Raw genomic sequence first — 21,121 nt, 5'->3', positions numbered from 1 at the left:
AGTGACATGATCCATATCTTCCATTTCTTTGATGGTTGTAAATAAGTCTGAGTCATTCTACTATTATTTTTACCATAGGCACAATAGTCTTACCCTTTTTTGATGAGGAAAATGAAAATATCAAGAGGATGTCTTTAATCTTCCACAGAGTTTTAACTTGGTGCCTTTCTAGGTAAAACCACATCAAGGTCTGGCCTTCCCTTTCCTGAGTATCTTTTTCTCGGGCTAACACCCGAGTCTACCCCACCCTCTCCTCACTTACAGAATACTCCCCACCCTGCCCCAATGTGAACTCATAAACCTCACCTTCCCAAAGATGTCCTAGCTCTGCCAGAGCACAAAAGTCATGTTCAGACCAAGTGAATAAAATACGGAAATACTTGGACTAACTCTGCAAAACCAACGTGATACTTCAGTTTAAAACATGTGTGTGTGTGTGTGTGTGAGAGAGAGAGAGAGAGAGAGAGAGAGAGAGAATATAGACAGCCTCTACCAGACCTATTATCAAAGCCTCCTCTTTTTGGCTATGTGGACAGGACCCAGAGCTCAAGCTTAAGGTCACTTGTTGAACAAGAAGCTCTTCACTCTGAGCAGACTAGGAGGGGAAAGAGCTTAAGCCAGGGAAGAAACTAGGGCAGTCATTAGGGAGAATCATCAGATTCCATGGGCACAAGACCTTGAAACCTAACTTAAATACACGGAGACAACTTTCTGATTTGCTACTCATTCTATTGTCATTCCATCCAAATCACTTCAGAACGATTTTTTGTTTGGTCTTGTCTGGCATCGGGGGATAAAGAATGGAGTAAGATCTGCCCTCAAGAGTCAAGAGAAAATGGGTTATGGAGGGATGACCATTTGGATTTCTCATGGGAAGGACGAGGAGCATTTGTGCCTGACACTTTTTGTTGATACTCAGGAGGCACCACCTCTGTCCTCTGTACCATAATGGCTAAAAGCCTGGCGATGACATCCCCAGGCTCCTTTGGCAGTAGGGTTTTCAGTACCACCTCCCACTGAGAGATGCTCTTGCAATCATTGGAGGCAGGAGGCAAAAGCCATTTTTCTCTATCTGTAGCTACAAGCAGGTGTGTGGGCACTAACAGACTGCAGACATGGGGTGGGGGGGGTTCCGTGTCAGCTTCAGGGCTTCTTCCTAGGCCTCTCCCCCATCAGTGCTGCAGGGAGCTGAGATCATCGGTGGCAAGCTGACGTCCTGGTGGTGCCTTCACTTCAGATTTCCCTTCATTCCCTGGCTCTCCCAGTGATTCTGGTTTTGGAGTCCTCGAATTCCTTGCACTGAATTCCTCCCTGATGAAACACTTTGAGTACAGGCAGAATGCGGTAGGTATGTTTCGGTAACAAACAACTCCCCAACCCTGGAGAATATGACAAAATACAGGTTATTTCTTGTTCACGTTGTAGGCTGAGTGGCTTCTATCTTGTAGCCACACCATCCGGAACACATGTCCTGCAAGATCCCTATGGACGAAGAGGAGACAGAAACAGGGAAAACGTACACACACTCTTAACTCCGTGGACCAAAGGAGGCACAGTACTTCTGCATACACTCCCTTACAAAGAACTGGTCCTCTGGCCCCAATTAACTTGCAAAGGAGAGGGGATTGTGGTCTTCCCCTGTGCCCGGGGAAAAGAAATCATTTGGTGAACACATTACATTGCATCTGCCGCAAGAGACTTCTATTTTCCTGAATAAACTTGACTATTCTCTTCAGTACCCGATCTGGTGTCCTGTAACAAGACCCTGATATATGTGGCGTTGACTTTGCGGTCAAGGTGCCAGAGCAGATATATTAGTCTGGATGGCTGCAGATCCATATCATGCAGTGGAAAAATACCTGGCAAAACTGCTGCTTTTCATAACTTGGAAGTCAGACCATGTGACTCTGGAGCTCGTAGGTGAAAAATAGCATGCGTTGGTTGTTATTGGCTGCTGTTGACAACATAATAGAAGAAAAAGAGGATATCAGGAAATAATTAACTGGTTTTTAAGCAAAGGCGAGAAGAAAAAGCAACTGCTTCTAGAGCTCCCTTCTCGTAGCAATTTCTGTATTAGTCAAGGTAAGTAATGATTGCTGGTATAACAAACAATCCCTAAAAGCTCAGCGGCTTCACGTATGGACATTTATGTCTCACTCACAAAAAAGTCCAATGTGGATATTCCCGGTTGGGCAGCTGTTCTGGGCTGCTCTTCTCTAAGCAGTGATTCAGGAATCCATATTCCTTCCCTGTAATGGCTCCAGGCATGGGGGACATCAAGACCGCCCTGGCATTATCTAGCCAGAAGATGGAGAGACAGGGAGGGACAGAGACAGAGAGACAGAGACAGAACGGAGAAACTATCACAGTCTTCACCGAACCCCCATGTGACACATATCTCTTGAATTTCAGCTCAGACTCCCCTGATGAGAACTGGTCACATGGTCCCACATCACCACAAGAGAGGCTGGGAAATACAGTCTCCTGCTGACATCCCAGAAACACCTCTACCTGGCAGAAGGGGAGGATGAATCTTCATTGGCCAGTTAGCCACCTCTGGCACAGGACTGGGACGTTTCTTTCGTTTGTTTGCTGCTTTGTACTTTCTTCCCCCCTTGTTAACAATATAGCTTTGTGCTCTTTCCAACTTCTCTTTTTCTTTTGACATGCACTTTCTTTTGTCTTTTGTTTGCTCTTACCTTCCCCTCTTATTTTCCCGTTAATGATAACGAATCGTGGCATTCCACTCTCTGAGAAATTTCTAAGCGTAAGGTCAGGAACAAAAAGCGGAGCTGCTATCTTGTCTCAATTGAGAAAGGAAGTCATTCCTGTGCCTTTTCTCCCAACTCAAGTCCCCTCTTATCCTCACTGTGGGAAGTGACGCAGCGGCAGGAAGGGGCGGTCCAAAAACCGTCACAGAGCCAACAAAGTATCTGCGAGTTTGGTGATGCTTTTCAGACTTCCTTGTTCCATGTTCTTCGGGTTGTTTCAGGTTTTGTACTAGCTTCAGGGTAAAAGCTTTGTTTTTCTCTTTATTCAGTTATTAATGGAGACTACCTGTCACTGCTGGAGGAAAGTGGCATGTGTGATCTAGACGGTTTTCAATAACTGTTTTCAATAACATGACTCTAGAGGGGTTTCTTTCAGTCACTGATGCAACTTTTATCCATTTTCAGCTTTAAGGAAGAAATAAACAAACATTTTCGAAAATGGGAAACGTAAATATTTATAATGTGGCAAAAGCCAGACGCCTCCGTGAAAGGTAACCAGCACGGGTCACTAATGCTTCCTTACAATCTACCTGGCTCTGTGCTTTATGTGGGCCGGGGGTGGGGTGGGGGGTTTAGGACAGAAAAATAAGGCTGCGGTTCCTATCCCAATAGTTCCCGTCCTTTGGAATACCCCCCAATGTAATGAGTTGGGATTGGTCTGCTCAGAAATTGGAGTTTTCTAACTTCAGTTGGAATCCATGTTGAGCAAGACTCGATTCTCAAATCTGTGTCATTATGTGGCAAAGAGTCCCTGTAAAGTCGTGGCCTCACAGCATCTTTCTATTTCTGTGTTTGCTCTCTTTTCTGGTGAGGTAGCTGCCATGAAACTAGAGCCCTGGGGTCCTAACAAGCTCCTAGAGGCACTTTTGACTATAAGTGAGCTATTCGGTATATTTGGGGCAGCAAAAATAATAACAATACCAACATGCTTTTACATCTTTGCCAGATAATGTTCAACCACTGTCACGTTATGAAGCAGGTATGATTATTGTCATCCTTATTTTATAGATGAAGAAACTGAGGCCTGGAGAAATTAAGTCACTTCTTGAGGAGATACAGCTATTGATTGTTACTTCAAGAACTTCAACTTGATTCTGTTCGACGGCAAAGCCAATAGCTTAACCACTCTGTTACCAGTCTATTTCCATAAAACCAACCCAAAGAATTAGCATAATGGCCATGGGAACTGGACAGGACAATCATCAGAAAATAAAGGCAAAAATGCAAACTTCCATAGAAATGAATCGTATCAACAATAATTATCAACATTTCTTGAACACTTGCTATATGCCAGACGCGGTTCAGAAACCTTTATGCGGATTAACTCATGGAATCTTCACAACAATCCTAAGAGATGAGTTATTTATTATTATCATCCTAATTTTTCTTTTTTTGCAGAAACTGAAGCACAGAGTTACTAAATTACAGGATCGCACAACTAGCAATTGCAAGACGCAGAGGAGTTGGAATAAAAGCGTAACGAACCTATTTGTCCTCCATGGAGATAAGAATGGACAAACTGGAAAAATAACTTTTGAAAGTTCTTGAGCATAGCTTACCTTCTGTGACTCACTCACACCGTCCGAACCATCCTTTGGGCAACTCGGATCCCAAGTTCTGGTCCAACCTCTTCCTTCCACCTGAACTGGGAAGTTTTGGATGATGGCTGTGTATCCTCATACACGAGCGACCCGCATCCCTCCCTCACTGGACCAGGAGGGTTCCGATGCCAAGGAGCTCTTCTGTCCTATTGAAAGCAAAGAATGGTTGCCTCTGAAATACGTACAAAGAGCAAGCAAATTTAGTCAGTTTATGCAAAACACAAAATGGCATCTGCCGTCTGGAAAAATACACCAAAGCCATGAGCCGTCAAGCCCCTTTGGCATATAAAAATCAACACTTTTTTTTAAGTCTGAAAGGTCCATGTGAACTCCCAGTTTCATTAAATATAATTCTCTCTTCCCCATTCCTGCCACCAGCCGACCGCTCTCCCAGCACATGCACTACTCCCCCTCCCCCCAGTTAAAATATACATACATACATACATACACACATATTTTCCCCCTTCTCAGAAGTACAAAGATCATTGAGAAGGTGGCCTTGACAACAGAGGGCTTTTAAAGGGAAGATGAAAAAAATCATTCATAATTACCTTTTTACATTTAAAATGATTGTTTTTTACATTTACATTTAAAATGATTTTTTACATTTAAAATGATTACAAATACACTTGCTTTGGCATTGTGTATGTCTACACGTCTTGACGCTAGTTTTTCAATGACATTCCAGAGGCCCCCAGATTGTGGGTTGATGTTGCTGCTGTCTTTATGATCACAAACTCGTGATATTGCCTCCATCTGCACTCACTTCAAGGATTTCCAACCAGATGGGAACAAGGAAGGCTGAGCTCAGGCTTTGCCTCGGTTTTGGGCAGAGCAGGCAGGGCACCCAGGCAGAAATGCATCCATCACATAGTGGGGAAAAGAGGCTGGTGATGCCTACTTAAGAGTTGGGGTTAAACGGACAGGAACTGAGACCGGGAAAACTGCTGGTGAAGTGTAAGGGGGAAGCTGATCACACCAAACGGACTGAAAAGGGACAGAATCGTGGCTGAGGACGAAGTTAGCTACAGGCTTGGAATCAAGGAGGCTGGAGCATGGTCAGAAACAGAGCAAGAACATTGACGAACGTGTATGTAACCGCAACTAGATGCAGGAAGTGATTCCCCATGGTCCAGCTACTTCACACACATCAGATCATTGTCACAACAGCTTTTTGAGGGAGGTACTTGACATACGAGAAAACTAGGGTCCAGAGAGGTTAGGTCACACAGCTGGTGGCAGTGTCTACATTTAAAGATGGGTGGTCCGATTTCAGTCTGCCCTGTTTTACTGCCTACTATATACATATAAATAAATAAATGAATGAATGAATGAATGAATAAATAAATAAATAAATATCTTAAACAAAACAGACACACACCATAGGACTATCAATTTTCTCCTGCTAGTAGAAAAACAGGTAACTCTTATTTAATGTATTGATCTGTATTTCCCTATTCTCTATTTTATAATGAAAATATTTCAAAGATTGGTGGTTTCTCAGGAACAGAGGAGCGTAGAAGGCTGGACGCCGGTATGAGGCATGAGCGGCAGCCGGGACTGGTCCCAGTGCTGTTCGGATCAGAGTTCATTGTGACTTGTTATCTGCAACCATTCAGCTCTTCCTGGGCCGGTGCCCTTCCAAGGCTGAGGATGATTCCCAGGGTCAGGCTTTTGAGGGTAAGAGAGGGGCTTGTTGGGGGCAGGAAAGATGTGCTGGGAACAGTTTGCATCTCCAGGGCTGACCTGATCAGAGCCTCAGACTTTCCCTTTTCTTCTTAGTCAGCACCATTTGCGCATGTGTGTTTCGTCCCTGGCTGCTTCATTCAGTCCTCTCCACCCTCATTCGGAAGTGCCTGGTGACAGGTTATTTTTCAGTTGCGTTAAAATGAATGCTCTGTTGATCATCTCTTTACTCTTTTAGACTTAGGGAGACATGGTGACGTTTCCTAAAAGTTGGTGTGTTATGTGTAACCTGCTCTAGCAGTAAGAGGCATAGCCTGGAGTCTATCAGACCTCACAATTAAAATCCCAGCTCTGCTACTTATCAGCTGTGGGACCATGGACAATTTATTTAGCTACTTTGATCCTCAGTTTCCTCATTTGTAAAATGCAAAATGCAAGATGAAGGGTTAGACTGGCTAAGTAAATAGTAATAATAATGATTTTTATTATTTATATACTTATAAATAATTCTTCATAATAATAATTTATTATTATTATTATTATTATTATTATTTCTATCATCAGCAACAGTGGTAACATTAGATTCTATCACGGTAGAAGAACCATTCCTGCCACTTCTGGGGAGTTGCCAAGTTGCTACAGAAAGGATGTGACAATGGACTCCAATATATTATTGAAACGACATTCTCCAACTCCAGGGGCTGAAGAGCTTGTTGCTATCACAGAACCCCCTTTAGGCCAGTCTTTTGAGTGTCACTTACACCAGTTTGGAAGTAATCTGCTTGCTCGCCCTTCCAGCAAAGGATGTCATGATCAGCTAATGGAAAGTGACAAGAAGGGATATAATGAATGAGAGGGAGTTAAAGATTGGGATAAAAAAAAAAAAGAGCCTTGTTCTTTTGGGGAATGCACAATGCTAAGCATACCATGTTAAATCGTGCGTGTCAAATAATGGACTAATTAAGAATCTTCACCCATTTTTTTTCACATCTCATTTTTGTTGTCCTTTCGTAGATGTATTTTCAAATTAGCTCTTAGCTCTTTAAATAAGTACCAAGGGGAAAGAAAAAGAAAGAGAGAGAGAGAAAAAAAAAAGCTTGTCTATCAGAGAAGCAAAAGATAAATGTAAAAGGAAATGCGCCAGGGATGGAGATGAGGGCTTTGCAGGATATGCTGGGAAGTTTTATAATCAGAGCGGCAACTTCTTGAATAATGGAATTTAATAACATATAATAAACTATGATCTGGGAGAACTCTGATTCAATCCCACTAATTGTTTGAGCCAGTGAAATGAAGGCAAAGTTTATCATGCCAACGTGCTGCTAATGCCACTGAACACCGCGGGGGACAGACAATTGTTCCCAGCTGCCTACCCCCTCACACCCAGAGGGCACATGGTCCCTGCCCTCCAAACACCAGGCTGAATCCCCAACTTGCAGTGGCAGACCTAGTTCTAGGACTTTAAAGTCACAGAAATGTAATTTTTGCAATCAACAAACTATTGTATGAAGCTGAGAACAGAGGGGTAACTAGATACAAAGCCTCCAATTAGGTTATAAAAACTAATAACCAATATGCTTTCATGCTAATGCCAAAAAGTACAAAAACCTATAATAAATCTAATTGAGCACACGATCATAAGCACTGTTTTTCTACCTACATAGTTCTGCTATATTAAGGTATACTCCAAATAAACACGTTTTTTTTTTTTCATTGTTATTGAAAAGGGTGCCTTTTTTTTTCTTTTTAATTTGGATCATTTTACCAATGTCAAAAAATGCAGATGTATAATTGAGAAAAAATTATTTTCTCTGTCATTACTCATTGACTATATTTCAGCATAAAAATGAAGGAATTGAAGCAATTATCTGGATAATTCATATCTCCCCCAAAAGATTAGAGATTTCTAATAAAAAAAAAAACATATTGTGTTTGCCTAAATTACTCGGGTAATAGCCTTAGTTTTCACTTTATGAGAGTGGACCTGTCTATTGATGAAAAGTCTTTTGTAATCATTTAGAAGGGTTTTTTTTTTTTAGTTTTTTTCTGACAATTAAGTGTATGATTTCTTTGTACCTAAACTTTGTACCTCAAAAGTACAAACTAAAATTCTACAGCACATTTTGCAAAGCAAGTACAGTCTAAAATTCTACAGCATATTTTGCAAAGCAGCTACGGTAAATTACAAAACCTAAAAAGAAATGTGAAGAATGGGTATTACCTTCCCTTTCCCAACGAGGTCCATGAAATCTTGGTTACTTTTGGGAATCAAACAGGGAGTGAAATACCTCTGTAAACTGGTAGTCTAAAAACAGGAAAATTAGTCTTGTGCCACAGCTATGAGCAGCTAATAAAGAAAACACGGGTAGAAGAGATTAAGGTTCAAATCAAGGTCAGAAGAGAGACTGGTTGAGGAAAACTGCCATGTTCCATTGCATGGCAGTTTGAGTGAGACAGTTTCCCCCTGAATCAGTCTGAGGTTGAAAAATTACACTGTTGGGGTTAATAAAGAAGCTGGGCATTTGTTTGGACTGAGATTCCAATTAAAATGTTATTTGGGGGCAGTCAGAGCTAATGTCTTGCTTAGAGGTAAACTGAACTGCCTTTTCAGAGGTTGAAAAAGAAGAAGAAGAAGGAGGAGGAGGAGAAGGAGGAGGAGGAGGGGAAGAGGAAGAAGAAAGAATAAGAAAGACCACCTAATCTGTCAAAGACCCTGAATAACTGGCAGAAAGAATTGTGTTTGCTGGGCCTGTGCCCAACTCAGCAGTGAGCATTCTTGAGGGTTTTGTGACATCATCCAAGGCAGCTGAGGTTTTAGGAGTTTTTGATTGTTGCACTGGGTAAGGAATCTAGTGTTCAGCTTAGCCTTCTTTGAGACAAAGAAAAAAAATCTGGGTGGTGTAATATGCCAAGATTTGGGTTGGGTTTTTTGTTTTGTTTTTTTTGTTGTTTTTTTTTTTTAATGCCACAAAAGGGAATCAAGAATTCCGGGTCTCAGTCTGACGATTCTAGCCCAGAAACAAAAATTGATGAATACAGTTAATTGAATTTCTCAGTCCATACCAATTTGCCCACAGTTAAACAAAACCACCAAAGTTTGCTTTCATTTCACTTCTTAAGGGTAAGTGAAAATCCACCCTGAATAAGCTCCTTCTTCTCTATAGTCACTCCTATATTCCACAGAGATTCATTAAATATGTTTACTCTGGCCAGCATCAGGCATACCTTGGTCAACAAAGCAGACACATTTTCCAGCCTTTATGAGGCTTATTGCTGGAGGGAAGGTAGAGCCGTCAATACGTAAAAAGATAAGTAAATATATAATTACAAACTGATAAGATTGAAGGAAACCACATGAAGCTGGAAATATATTCCATTTCTTTCCGATCTTATTCTTACCCAAACCCCTGAGCAGCAACTATCGGAAGGCCTCTGATTAGGGCATGGGGTGGTTGGGGAAGCTGGTTAATGGCAGATACAAACTATGTGATTTTCTGCTGGGGATTCTGAGATCTGGTTGTGGAGATAAACAGTGTGATACACAGAAAGGGGTGGGACAGACAAAACAGCAGGGATTGGAGCCAAAGTGAACTTAAGAGTATGGACTTTGATCGGCTTTTTTGGTCCAAAGAGTGATACAAACAAAGCAATGAATTCCTATAACAGTGCAAAACCAGAAGAGGCCCCCAGGGCAGGGAAAGATGCTGTTTCACGGGAGTTGTGGGGCCAGCACAAAAGAAAAGGTACGCTAGGGTCCACAGAAGAGAATCCGAACCATTCTTTTGCTCATTTCCTTCGTGCTGTGCAAATTTTCTTTAACCAAGACTATAGAGAACGAACCCAATTTGTCTGAATCTCAATTCAAACTCAGCCCCGCGGTCCAGCTCTGTCATTCAAATTAAGAAAAAAATTGCGAAAGTATGAATTCCCCTCTCCTCTTCCCACCCCCTCGGCTCCTCCAAAATTAAAACAAACTAAAGCTAACAGAATGTTTGGTCTTCAGAATATTCTTTAAGAAGACAAGATTGGTTGAAAGACAAGTGGTAGACAGTGCCTTAAGCCTGAGCCACACAGAGGGACGATGTGAAATGGGAAGATAACACTTTGAAAGGAAAATGCCAAACATGAGATCACAGCAGTGGGAACAAGGCAACCAGCAAGCTGAGAAGTGACACGACATCATGGGTGCTACGTCTGTCCAAGTTGTGGCAAAATCTGCCAAGTCCAGATTGACTTCATTAGTCACTTAGATGCACAGAGATCACAGAAAAAACTCTCCTCCTCCTCATAGGCATAGTTGATCATTATATAAATAGAAACTGATTAGAACATCAAGATTTCTCCAAAGCATAAATATTTCATTCACCAACCAGTTGCTATTTGGCCTGTGGTGGTTAAGAAGAAAGTGTGCAAGGCTACCACACAAAAGGTATGACTATCGTAGACTTTAACAGGGACATAGGTTTGACGTGGATTCCCACTGTCCCAGATACAGTCAGGGAACTTGGGGAGAAGCAAGCACCACTGCGTTAGCCTAATTCAACCCTTCATTCCTTCAGGCCTACTTGAACCAAGATGATTCCCAATGAGCAAATATTTGCAAGGTCCTTTTTGGATGCCAGACATTGTGTTGGGCATTGGGAATTCTACACTGAACCAGACAACCACAAGCCTTCCCTCTTTTCATTCCCAACTTATCTTCAAGCCCTCTCCATCCCCTTACCCAGCTTCACTATTTTCCAGAGTGTTTATATCACTGACATTATATCCCATCCACATGTGCTTCTTGCTTGTTGCCTCACTTACAAGCTCCAAGGGCTGAGACTTTGTCTTCCTGTGTGGTATTCCCAACATCTAGGCCATTCTCTGAAGGCCTCAGAGAGTATTTGTTGGGTGAATAAGGTCTGTGCTCAAATAACTTACTTCACGTAGGGTAAGCAGAAGAAAAGAAAACCATAGGTGATGTGAGCTGGTATCATTAGATCATCTAACCTAGGAAATGAGGGAGGCCTTTCCTGAGCGAATGACTTTTAAGTGGGACCCTAACTAAAGAGAGGAGTTTGTCTGGAGAAGGGATTGGGGAGGCCTTTCAAACAAAGGCAGCAACACGATAAAGGTACCAGCAGTGCTGAGGTAACAGGAGAAAAGCCAGTGACGTGGAGACGTGGGGAGAATGGGGAGTTCCAGGAGGTGAGGCAGGAGCCCAGGACAGAAGCCAGATGATGAAAAGTCTTGTGGCACACATTCAGGACCTTGGACTTTATCCTGAGAGCAATATGAAGAGTTTTAGGCAGTGACACGATCACAACTCTCAATTCACGAATCTCTTCAATAAGCACACAAGCAAGCACTTAAATCTGAGCACTCTGAAACTGACTGGGCTTCAGAAAGGACTGGAAAATTTCAGCATGTGGAGAAGAGGGAAGTATAAAGACCTAGCCACGTTCACTGAGGGTATATCAGAGGCGCCACATTAGAACAGGCAGCAGCAAACAGATGGGCTTCTTGGTTTCTGAAGAGGCCGCGATCCAGCTACAGAAAGGCAAGGAACACCCGTGGGAAAACTTAGAGGAAACTGAGAAATCACAGATGAACAAATCTGTCTGTCTCTTTCCTGTTTTGAGGCCATCACTGCCCCACAAGCCCCTTCCTGGTCGGGCAAGACCAACTTTTGCTGGCTCTTCCTCCTTCAGGCCGCCCCTGGTGCTCTGGGCTCCAGCAGTAAGAGACCAGCTCAGGCCCGCCACGCACAGAAGTGTGCCTCCTCCACGCCTCGCAGGAGCCACCTGTCATTCTATCTCTCGCTCCGTCCTCATGGTGTCTCCTGACGAACTGCTGGTCTTTTGCCCAGAACCCAGCACTACAGCATGACACCTGGTCAGTGCCCAACAAATATTTGCTGGATTAATACTAGAGAGTGTGCTAAGGTGTCACTTTATCATACCTTTCTAGCAGACATTTATGCAGTGTCGACTTTGTGCACGGTGTCGAGGCCTCTTCATGCAATCTCACTTAACCTTCAATCTCAGAAGGCAGGTATCACTATTCCCAGTTTGCAGACAAGGAAACTAAGGCTCAGGGGGATACAGTGACTTGCTTAGGATTCCGCTCCCTTTGCAACGGGGACACACGCTTCTGTTCCTCTCCTGAGCCCATGGTCCGATGAATTAACGCTTTTGCTTAACTTCTCCCTGAAGGCTTCCTTGCTACTCCCAGCTTCTGTGAAATAAGCCTCAGGGCTCCTAAAGTATTTTGTGTCAACATGTATCCAGAACTATCCGACCTGATGCCTTCCCAAGCACACTGTGAAAGCCTCAGATGGGTCTTCTTTATCATCAGTGCTGAGTATGGTGTGTGGCACATGATATGGGCACAGGTTAATATTCGTTCAAGAACGAACGGATGGACGAATCGACCCTAAGGCGATCTAATGTAAATTCTAAATTCGTCCTTCAAGGAGCTCATCAAGAAAATGCAGTGCACACAAATCCTGACAGATGAATTGAAAAAACGCTCATTCGTGTCAACAAGCATCCAACGCCACTTATCCTTTCCTCTGCTTCCACCCATCACGATGTTCCTTGACGTACTGGTTCCTCTGGCAAATGGACAATCTGGTTTATTTTCAGAATTAGAGATACCAACATTGTACCGTTATGTAAAGGGAGAAAAGGGAGCCATGAAGACATTTGTATGACTACACATGAGTCATGGGTCCATGCACAAGCTGAGAGGACACAAAGCTGAGGAGCAAGCAGAAAAGGGAATTATTCACTGCCACCTGATTTTCCCTCAGAAGTACTGAAAGGCTACTCTTAGTTTAAAAAATAAGGGAGACGAGCGATACTGCTTTTTAAACTTGGAATATATCCCATAGAAATACTTAACGCAGACATCCAAAAGCTGAAATATCCCAAACCAACCACAGCTCAGAAGTTGGAATCTCCCTGACAAGATTACTATACTAGAAACAACATGTTTATTGGCTCATAAAAGACATGTCACCTAACAATTCATAACAGGGGGCCTGAAGGAAATAACTCACCCATTGCGAAGTCAATGTTCAAATCAATATCCCTTGGGGAGAAAAATATTGCTCATTGATGGAGATTGATTTTTCTTTTTCTTAAGAAACTCTCGAGGGGTAAACATCTTTTTCATAGTGAGTGTAACTAAACGTGCCAATGTCAAGGTCTACATTTCCCTATCCTCATTAGTATGATACTCACAAATTATTAGTGTAATTATAAATGCCTTTCAACCTGTTGAAAAATAGATTCCAGTTTCATTTTTTAAAATCTCATTTTAATATCCAAGCAACATGACCACACAGACAGCATGATGTATGTCCTCTGCTTTACTTACCAGCCCTCTTATAGGTGAGATACTTTTTCCTATTTTAAAACAATCAAAAGTTAACATAAAGCCCAAGAAAACTGGATCTCAGGTTTACCTAGATCCCAGGTTTACCTACAAATTTAATGACTAGTTTAAAAAAAAATTCTCACTGTTTTTCTTCTTATCTTTCCCATTCGCACTTGTATCCCCAAATGATGTCGTAACATTGAATGTAACCACTTACCACCTTGATGAAAGCAAGAAGTTTTAATGGGCAAAGAGAAAAAGACGGCTGGCCCTAGCCGGTTTTATATTTAACATGTTGTTGCAGGCCGATGAATCTTCTAGACTTATGTATAAGGCTGTGGTAGATTATGTTGTTTAATTCTTAGATTGTCTTCTTAGGCCAAATGTGTGACCAAAAGAAAGCTTGCCTTCTGCCCTTTTGAAACTCACAAGTTGCATAAGAAAGGACAGATGGATGATGTGGGGAAAAAAGAAATGTCATTCAATTAATGTTTGTTGAAAAGGGTGTCACAGATCATTGGCGGAACTTCCACTCATTGGCAATTCCCCCAAGCAGCCAAAGATTAATTGAGCACCCAGACTACTGAGTTCTATTAGGAGAGAAGAACAATGTGTTGGTGATCACAGAGGCTGAGCTGTGGAACCAACAGAAGTGTAAATGGATGGACCATCTTTGACATGAAGGAATAACACCCTTGTGATACCTTCGTAGACAAACGTTCAATTTTTGTTGTTTTTCTCCCAGAATGGAGATGGAACCACATCGAGCCACACTCTTGCACCCCACTCCCCCTGTGTCTAAAAGAACCTGTTTTTCAAATGGCTTGAGCAGACAAAATTAGGGGAAAAGTTCATAGACTGGCATCCTGTCGTGACCCACAGCTTGATCTTAGGAAAAATTCAAACCACACTTAATATACTGATTTTTCTCATCTAATAGTATAACTACAAGCACATATCATAATACACTAAATGCTGTACAGAATAACAAAGCAAAGCAAAACCAAAAAATGGAAATTAGAACCATTTAAGAATTAAGCCCCTTACTAAAAATTTGCTTCCGTAGGAAGTGAAAAGAACCTGGCCTGCCAGAAGCACCAAAATCAGTATTTATTTGTCGTTTAATTTTCTACTTACTTAAAATTTGAAAATTATTCTCCTGCTTTGGTAGGGCTATGCGGCTGCTTATCACTTAAAGTGCATCTCTGCTTTTACCACAAATTGAAGACACACTGACCTTGAGAGACAAGGAACAAAAATATCTATAGGCACTGGGAAGAAACTACAATGATGGGAAAAGCAGGGAAAAAAAAAGATACAGTCCTCTAGGAAGACTAAGGGAGTAACGATCAGAACACATCTGGGATTTGGTTCAAACTGACCTGGAACCAGAATGGATCTCCAAGCTGTTCTGTCTGACACACGTGCGTGCGCACGCACACACACACACACACACACACACACACACACATTTCCCAAAGTGAAATCTGCAGATGTTATCCAAAGGAGTGAGCCTAAGAAAAGATTTCACTGGCAGGTACCGGCATCATTTTACCCCTCATGGGGATCCACGAGTGGGGTCTATCGGAAGGTTCTACCTAAGCATCCCACTAAATCAGGGATCTGAAGGTGTCAGCAGGATTTGGCCGACTGGCCCATTCATGGAACTTCGGTTAATTATTGACTGATTAGGGATTTACCTTATCTTTCCATCGGCAGCTGGCTCAAGACTTAACGGTAAGCAATTTAGAACCAGGGTGAACCTACCCACGTGTTTTGTTTTTTCTTTTAAATTCTCCTTTGGGTCACTTTAGCATGTCTTTCCCTACAATTCACGTTCAGGTCAGAACAGCCAGTTGGTACGGCACTGGGGAGTCTGCAAAAGGACTGGAAATGAGAGGAGTCTGGTTTATGGTGAGGAGTGTCCAGAGGCAAAGGCCCAGAGGACCTGTAGCCTTTTGCAAGACTTTAGTTATTGGTCCAGGTTCCCCCTGCCTCCCCCCCGCCACACACACACCCATTAAGTCCCTGGGAGAGAAGCCATGACTTTTTGTCTCTAAAAGTGTTTGGGATGCTCCGGTCCTGGATGAGAAGGAGCAGTCCCCCCCACCCACCCCCCTCCCACTCTGCAAGGCAGCCTCTCTGCCGAAGGCCTCTTGGCAAAGCCAGGGAATCAGCCCAGGCAGCTGAGACCCAGCTGCCCCAGATAAGAGGTGGCCCGTGTTAATGTACAGGCTTCCTCTGCACCTCAGCAGGGCCTTCCTTTTCTAAACAGTCTCCCTTTAATGTTGGCGAATGTTGTTTTTCCATTGACTCAACATCTCGCCTCTGGTGGTAAGCCAGTGGGGAAAGTTGGAGCGGGGGAGGGAGGAGGAACGGGGGAGAGGGTGATGCCAAAGCAAGAGGGAGAGGGACTGTCAGGGACATTTCCAAACAAGCCAGACACCTGCTTTGGAAAGACAGTGACCGAGCCTAAAATTCTTGCCTTCCTCTTGATTTAGATCGGCCTTTTGTTCCCTGCCTGTCTGTGATGGGCCCTGGGGCTTCCCGGTCCCCAGGACACTGCCCACTTCAGCTCCAGTCACTGCTATAACATGGACACCACTGGGAGGGATTCACAACTTTTCTCGAGGAATGTAACAGTCTTAGCCGAAGGAAAGAAACACTAAGAGAGCTACCGGGGCACACTGAGGAGGGAAAAGAAATTCTAAGGAAGAAATGAAAGAGAAGATGCAAAGAAAGCAGGTGACAGGAAGGAAATTAGGAAAGATAAGAGGAGAAAGGGAAAGTGAGGGGAAAAAAAAACCAGAAGCATGGAAATGAAAGTCAAACAGGAGGAAAAAAAAAAAAACCAGAAGCACGGAAATGAAAGTCAAACAGGAGAGAACAGAAGGTGCAAACAAAAAAGGAAAAGGAGAAAGGGGAGAGGAGAAGGTCGAAACATCTGAAATGAGAGTGTTCCCCCAGAAACTCGGGTTTTCAAGCCACAGGACAGAAGCTGGGTTGGGGATGGAGAGCAGTCCCCTCCGGGGCTTCTCTGGGCAACTCGAGGTCAAAGGGCATCTTCAAAACCAAATCTTGATTAGAGCCAGCTAAATGTTTTGACTTGAAGGAGACACGAAGGATTAAAAAGCAAAATAGAGCAGCATGGGTAAGAAAGAAACAGGAAAAGAAAGAAAATTAAAAAAAAAAAAAAACCTCACGGGAGACACAAAGGGAAGGATAGAAAACACTTCTGAATCAGCTAGTCATCTACTAACAGGCTGCAAAGATTTCCAATGACAAGTTGTCACATTAGTTTAGTGAAACTGAAGCAGTACTTATCCCCTTTCCTGTGCTTAATCTCTCCCTGCGTGCCACAAAAACATGCTACCACGTTTAATAGGATTAGTTTCGTTCACTTTCTCCCCCCACCCCTTTTATTTTTTACAATTCTATTTTCAGCAATACAGGGATCCTTGAATTCATCGACTTCCTGCAGTGCACAGCAAAACCTGGCATGCATGGATTTTTACCCTTTTAAAGACTCTATTTGAATCTGAAGAATGTAATTTGACTATTTTGTACCTTTTCTCCCCAATGAATTACTTTCTCCTCCTGGAAATCTCCAGAGCTTAGAGGGTGGGGGAGGGGTCGCCCGTGGCAAAAGGGTCCAGACAGAACCCGGGCTAGGAAAAAAGCTGGAGGAGCCCAATCTTGCAGAGGTTACGTGCCCTGGGAAAGACTGTCCTGGTTCTGACCGCAGGCAGACCGGGCGTCACTGCTGACTGCTACTTACAGGTTCTGTGGCCTTGAGCAAGTGGTGAAAGCTTCCACAGTCTCAGTTTACTCATCCGTACAGTGGGGATAATTCCTATCAGGGCTGCTGAGACAACTACGCTTAATAGACTTTGTTTCTTCACTTCTGAGATTCCTGTTTTCTCATATTTTATTACGTTCCCGAAATCAGTATGTTTTACCACCTATTGTGCATTTAAGGTCACTGTGTTTTCCTTCTCTCTCATCTTTACATTGTCAGTGCATCTTCTAATCCATGGCATTTTAGAATTAAGAAAATGGCAGTGCTGGGTATAAAGCATCTGGCACAGTTATGGCCCTGGAAGTGCTCAATAAATGCCGACCTGCCTATCATCGTTTCTCACTTCGTCTGTTTGCCTCCTTCTGAAGTCTCACAGAAAGACCACTGGGATACCGAGAGGATTACGTGTGGACGCGTTTGCCCCTCATCCAGATTCTTCTAGGCTTGTGTTCCTAATTGAAGTTTCAGAGGCTCAACTAAATCCCACACATGATAATGATCTCCCCATGTTGGCTAAGACCCCAAATGCTCCAGTACACTCGGCTCCCTCAACAGGGTCACCAACTGCCATTCTTAGCCATGTCTTGCAAACGTTAGCTCTCTGTTGAATTGTGTCATTCCCTTCTCTTTGAGTCCACTTTGGGCTATGGGCCCTCTCTTGCCTTCTGCCTGCTACCCGCCCTCCCCGCCTCAGGCACCACTAGCAGAAGATTAGCATGGAGGAGATGAAGGGGTGAAGGCGTCTTATCTGGGAGGGAAAGAAGAGTGCCCAGGGAGACCTGGGGCTCAGAAGCAACCCTGGGCCTAGAGTGGGGATGGAGGCACTTCAGGGGACGTCCTGCTGGGAGAGGGGGGGAGGGCAGGGCTGGAGGTAGGAGAGGGGAGCAGGGTGCAGGCCTGCCTGTGGCGGGGGGCATCCCCAGCGGGAGACCCCCGGATGCCCCACCCAGTGAGGCCGGGCCTCACAGGGGGTCCTAGGCCTTCGGGTCAAGCTGGGACTAGTAAGCCAGCCAGTGGCTTCCTGTCTCAGCGAGACTGGTGAGGGCCTGAGGAAACCTAGTTGCTGCGCCCTTCATCCAGGCTTCAGCAAAGGCCACATGTCGCCTCTGGACCTTTTCTCCTGACTCCCTTTCAGTCCTCCAACCACACTCCCACGTGCCACTTAGCCCCCAGCAAGCCACCTGGTGGGGGAACTGGTGCTCCTCCCCTACCTTTCCGGTCACCCCTAGTACTCCCAGTGGCACTCTCCCCCTAACTCTGCCACCTTGTCGACCTCCACCTATACTCTTTCCTCACCCCCACCCACTCCCCTCCCACCCCCACAGACACTGTCCCCCTACCCATCCCTGGCCCCTCCAAACTCTGTCCCCCCACACATACTCTTTCCCCCCTCAGCCTCTGCCCCCATCTCCCCACCACCTTCTCAAGTATAGGCCAAAGTGCTGTTTGTACCATGAGGGCCTTTGGGAGTGAAAGGTCAGTCGGTGTCACCTGTCTCCCTACAGCTTGGCCCCAGATGCGGGCTTCTCTGGAGTTGTCTTGGGGTTCTCTGTTTTGTCCCCTAGAGGCATCTCCCCCAGGTACAGAGAGTAACCAGAAAGCAGGAGCCTTCCATACTTGCCCACAGATATCCACAAACCTTAGGGGGGACAGGCCTCTAGGGGTGATGCATGAGCTCTCCCTCATTCAGGGAATATCTCCTCCCAACCCATGGGTTCATTCACCAGGGATCGGGCCCACAGACACCCCAAGCTGGCAATCTCTCCCTTATCTTGCTCCACGAAACACCCTGATTACGTATCTCAAGCTTTCGGAGGGTCCCAGCGAATACCTTTTTTGGGATGAGTAAATAGCTAGTCAGCCGTCTCCGGTTCTAAAATTGTCAGCCTTCTCGATGTTTCTCTGCTAGTTCAGCCCATTCCATTTCTCTGGCTTTCTTCCCCTCACACGACTGCAGAGTCACAGCCAGGGATAGCACCTTCCTGCCTATCTTTCTTTGCCTTCTCACAGCTGCCTTTGGCTGGGTTCGCTTTTAATTATGTCGGGGCGTGCTTGTGTTCATTGGTTCACTGGAACAGAATTTTATGAAGCGTTGTAGTTTACATAGATTTGGGGAAGTTGTTCATTCAGACATGTAAAAGCAAACGATAGATGACACACATTTGTTTTAGTTTTACCTGGGAATGTTGACCTTTTTTTCCTCCTTGTTGTTCCCTTCTTGAATAGAACTTTTCGTCCTGCGGGTTTCACTGGTCTGATGGGCAGCTTCTGTAGGAAAGGTTTGCCATCTATAAAGCAGGGAAGGTGAAAGGAAAGAAAGAAAGAAAGAAAGAAAGAAAGTAAGAAAGAAAGAAAGAAAGAGAAAAGCAGACCTCAGATCAGCAAATGATTCCTGTCCGCCTGGATGGACAGTTCTATAGGTGCAAGAGCCCAGAGCCTAGCTTCCAAATGTGCACCAAGTCTATGGTTTATGGCCTTAAAGGTGTGCACATAAGGGCCCAGTGGAGCAGCTATGCATAGGCTGAAATGTGCATACATGAACATATCAAAGGACAAGTTTAGGTGAAGTTAGTTTCACCGAAATCTTTGGGAGAAAGGGTTCTGCATAAAAGGAGTAGGGATCCCGTGCAACTGTACAGAGCACACATTTGTAGACAAAATAGGCTCATTGAGCACCAATCACATGCTGAACAATTTTACTTACATAACACTCTCTACAACTCCGTAAGTTGGATATTACCCCCACTTAACAGATAAAAAGAACTGAGGCTCACATAGATTAAGTAACACACCTAAGGTCACTGATCAGTAACTGAACAGTAATTGGAAACACAGCATGACCCCCAGAGGCCTGATTTCCCTTGCTGGGGTGGGCCCAGAAATCTTTGTTTTTTAAAAGCTCCCTTGGTGACTCCTGATTATGGGCCACTCTTGGGAACCACTGCTCCACATCAAACCATCCCGCTATCCCTGTTACCAGCCTTGCCTCCGAGCGAGCGGCCTTCTCCACGTTGGATAAAACATTTAAAACATATTTAAATAGCAATTTCGAAAAACTATGCAGCATATGGATTTTCCTTTTGATCTCAAAATGATGACAAACAGACACTTAGATACTTCATAAAAGAAATATCACCAGAAAAAATTATAGAAATCTGGCTTTCAACTCTCTCTTGCTCTAATTTAAACAAAATGCAACTTTCCAGAGTCGCGCTCTCTCCCCCCAAATAAATCCAAACTGGGAGCCTCCTTCGCTTTTCCCCCTGTGCCAGGCCTACACCTATTTATCTCGAATCCGCTCCTGAATAAAAGCCTAGCAAGGTGGACAGGAGGGGTAATTTAAGTCCTATCACCCCAAATCACCAAAAATCGAGCACCTCCTCGGAATTCACACCCTGGACTTGAAACACCAAAGAAAGGAGAAGCTGGGGGTAACGGCCAAATGTCCTTAATTGACAACAGAAAGGGGGTGGACAGGAGGGGAGGCTTCTTCCATCCTTTCAAAGGCCCCCGCCCCTCCTTGGGTCCCTGGGGAGGCCCCCGTCGCCCAGGTGGAGCGCGTCCCCGGGTGCGGGCGCGCCGCCGCCGGAACTGCCCCCGCAGCAACAGGCTGGCGGTGGCGGAGCGGGGACGCGGGGGAAGGGGGGGGGGAGGGCCGGGGGGATGCGCCGCGGGGTCGCGGGGCCCGGGCGGCGTCGGATGTTCGCTGCCCCGCGCAGCCCGGGGAGCAGGTGGCTGCCCTCTGCTCCCGGCGTGCGCCCCGCGCGGGCCAGCCGAGAGGGGCTCCGGCCCCGGCGGCGGCTCGGGAGGAGGCGGGGGCCGCAGAGCCCGGGCGGGGCGAGCGGGACCCCCGGGGGCCGCGCGGGCGGCAGGGGCGTGCCCTCCGCTCGGAGCTCCCG

General features: G+C 44.8%; 1 long non-coding RNA gene across 1 annotated transcript in view; it reads right to left on the bottom strand.

Moving 5' to 3' along the window:
* Positions 1-3,629: 3,629 nt before the first annotated feature.
* Positions 3,630-21,121, bottom strand: part of LOC125925913 (uncharacterized) — a 23,067-nt gene continuing 5,575 nt past the window's right edge. The window contains exons 2-3 of the long non-coding RNA XR_007458929.1: positions 19,400-19,510; positions 3,630-4,518 (exon numbers count right to left, since the gene is read on the bottom strand). This is a non-coding gene — a long non-coding RNA (uncharacterized LOC125925913). The remainder of the gene's footprint in view (positions 4,519-19,399; positions 19,511-21,121) is intronic.

The sequence above is a fragment of the Panthera uncia genome, chromosome F1, assembly GCF_023721935.1.
Source record: "Panthera uncia isolate 11264 chromosome F1, Puncia_PCG_1.0, whole genome shotgun sequence".
Lineage (NCBI taxonomy): Eukaryota > Metazoa > Chordata > Mammalia > Carnivora > Felidae > Panthera > Panthera uncia.
This window is presented reverse-complemented; position numbering and strand designations above follow the sequence as displayed.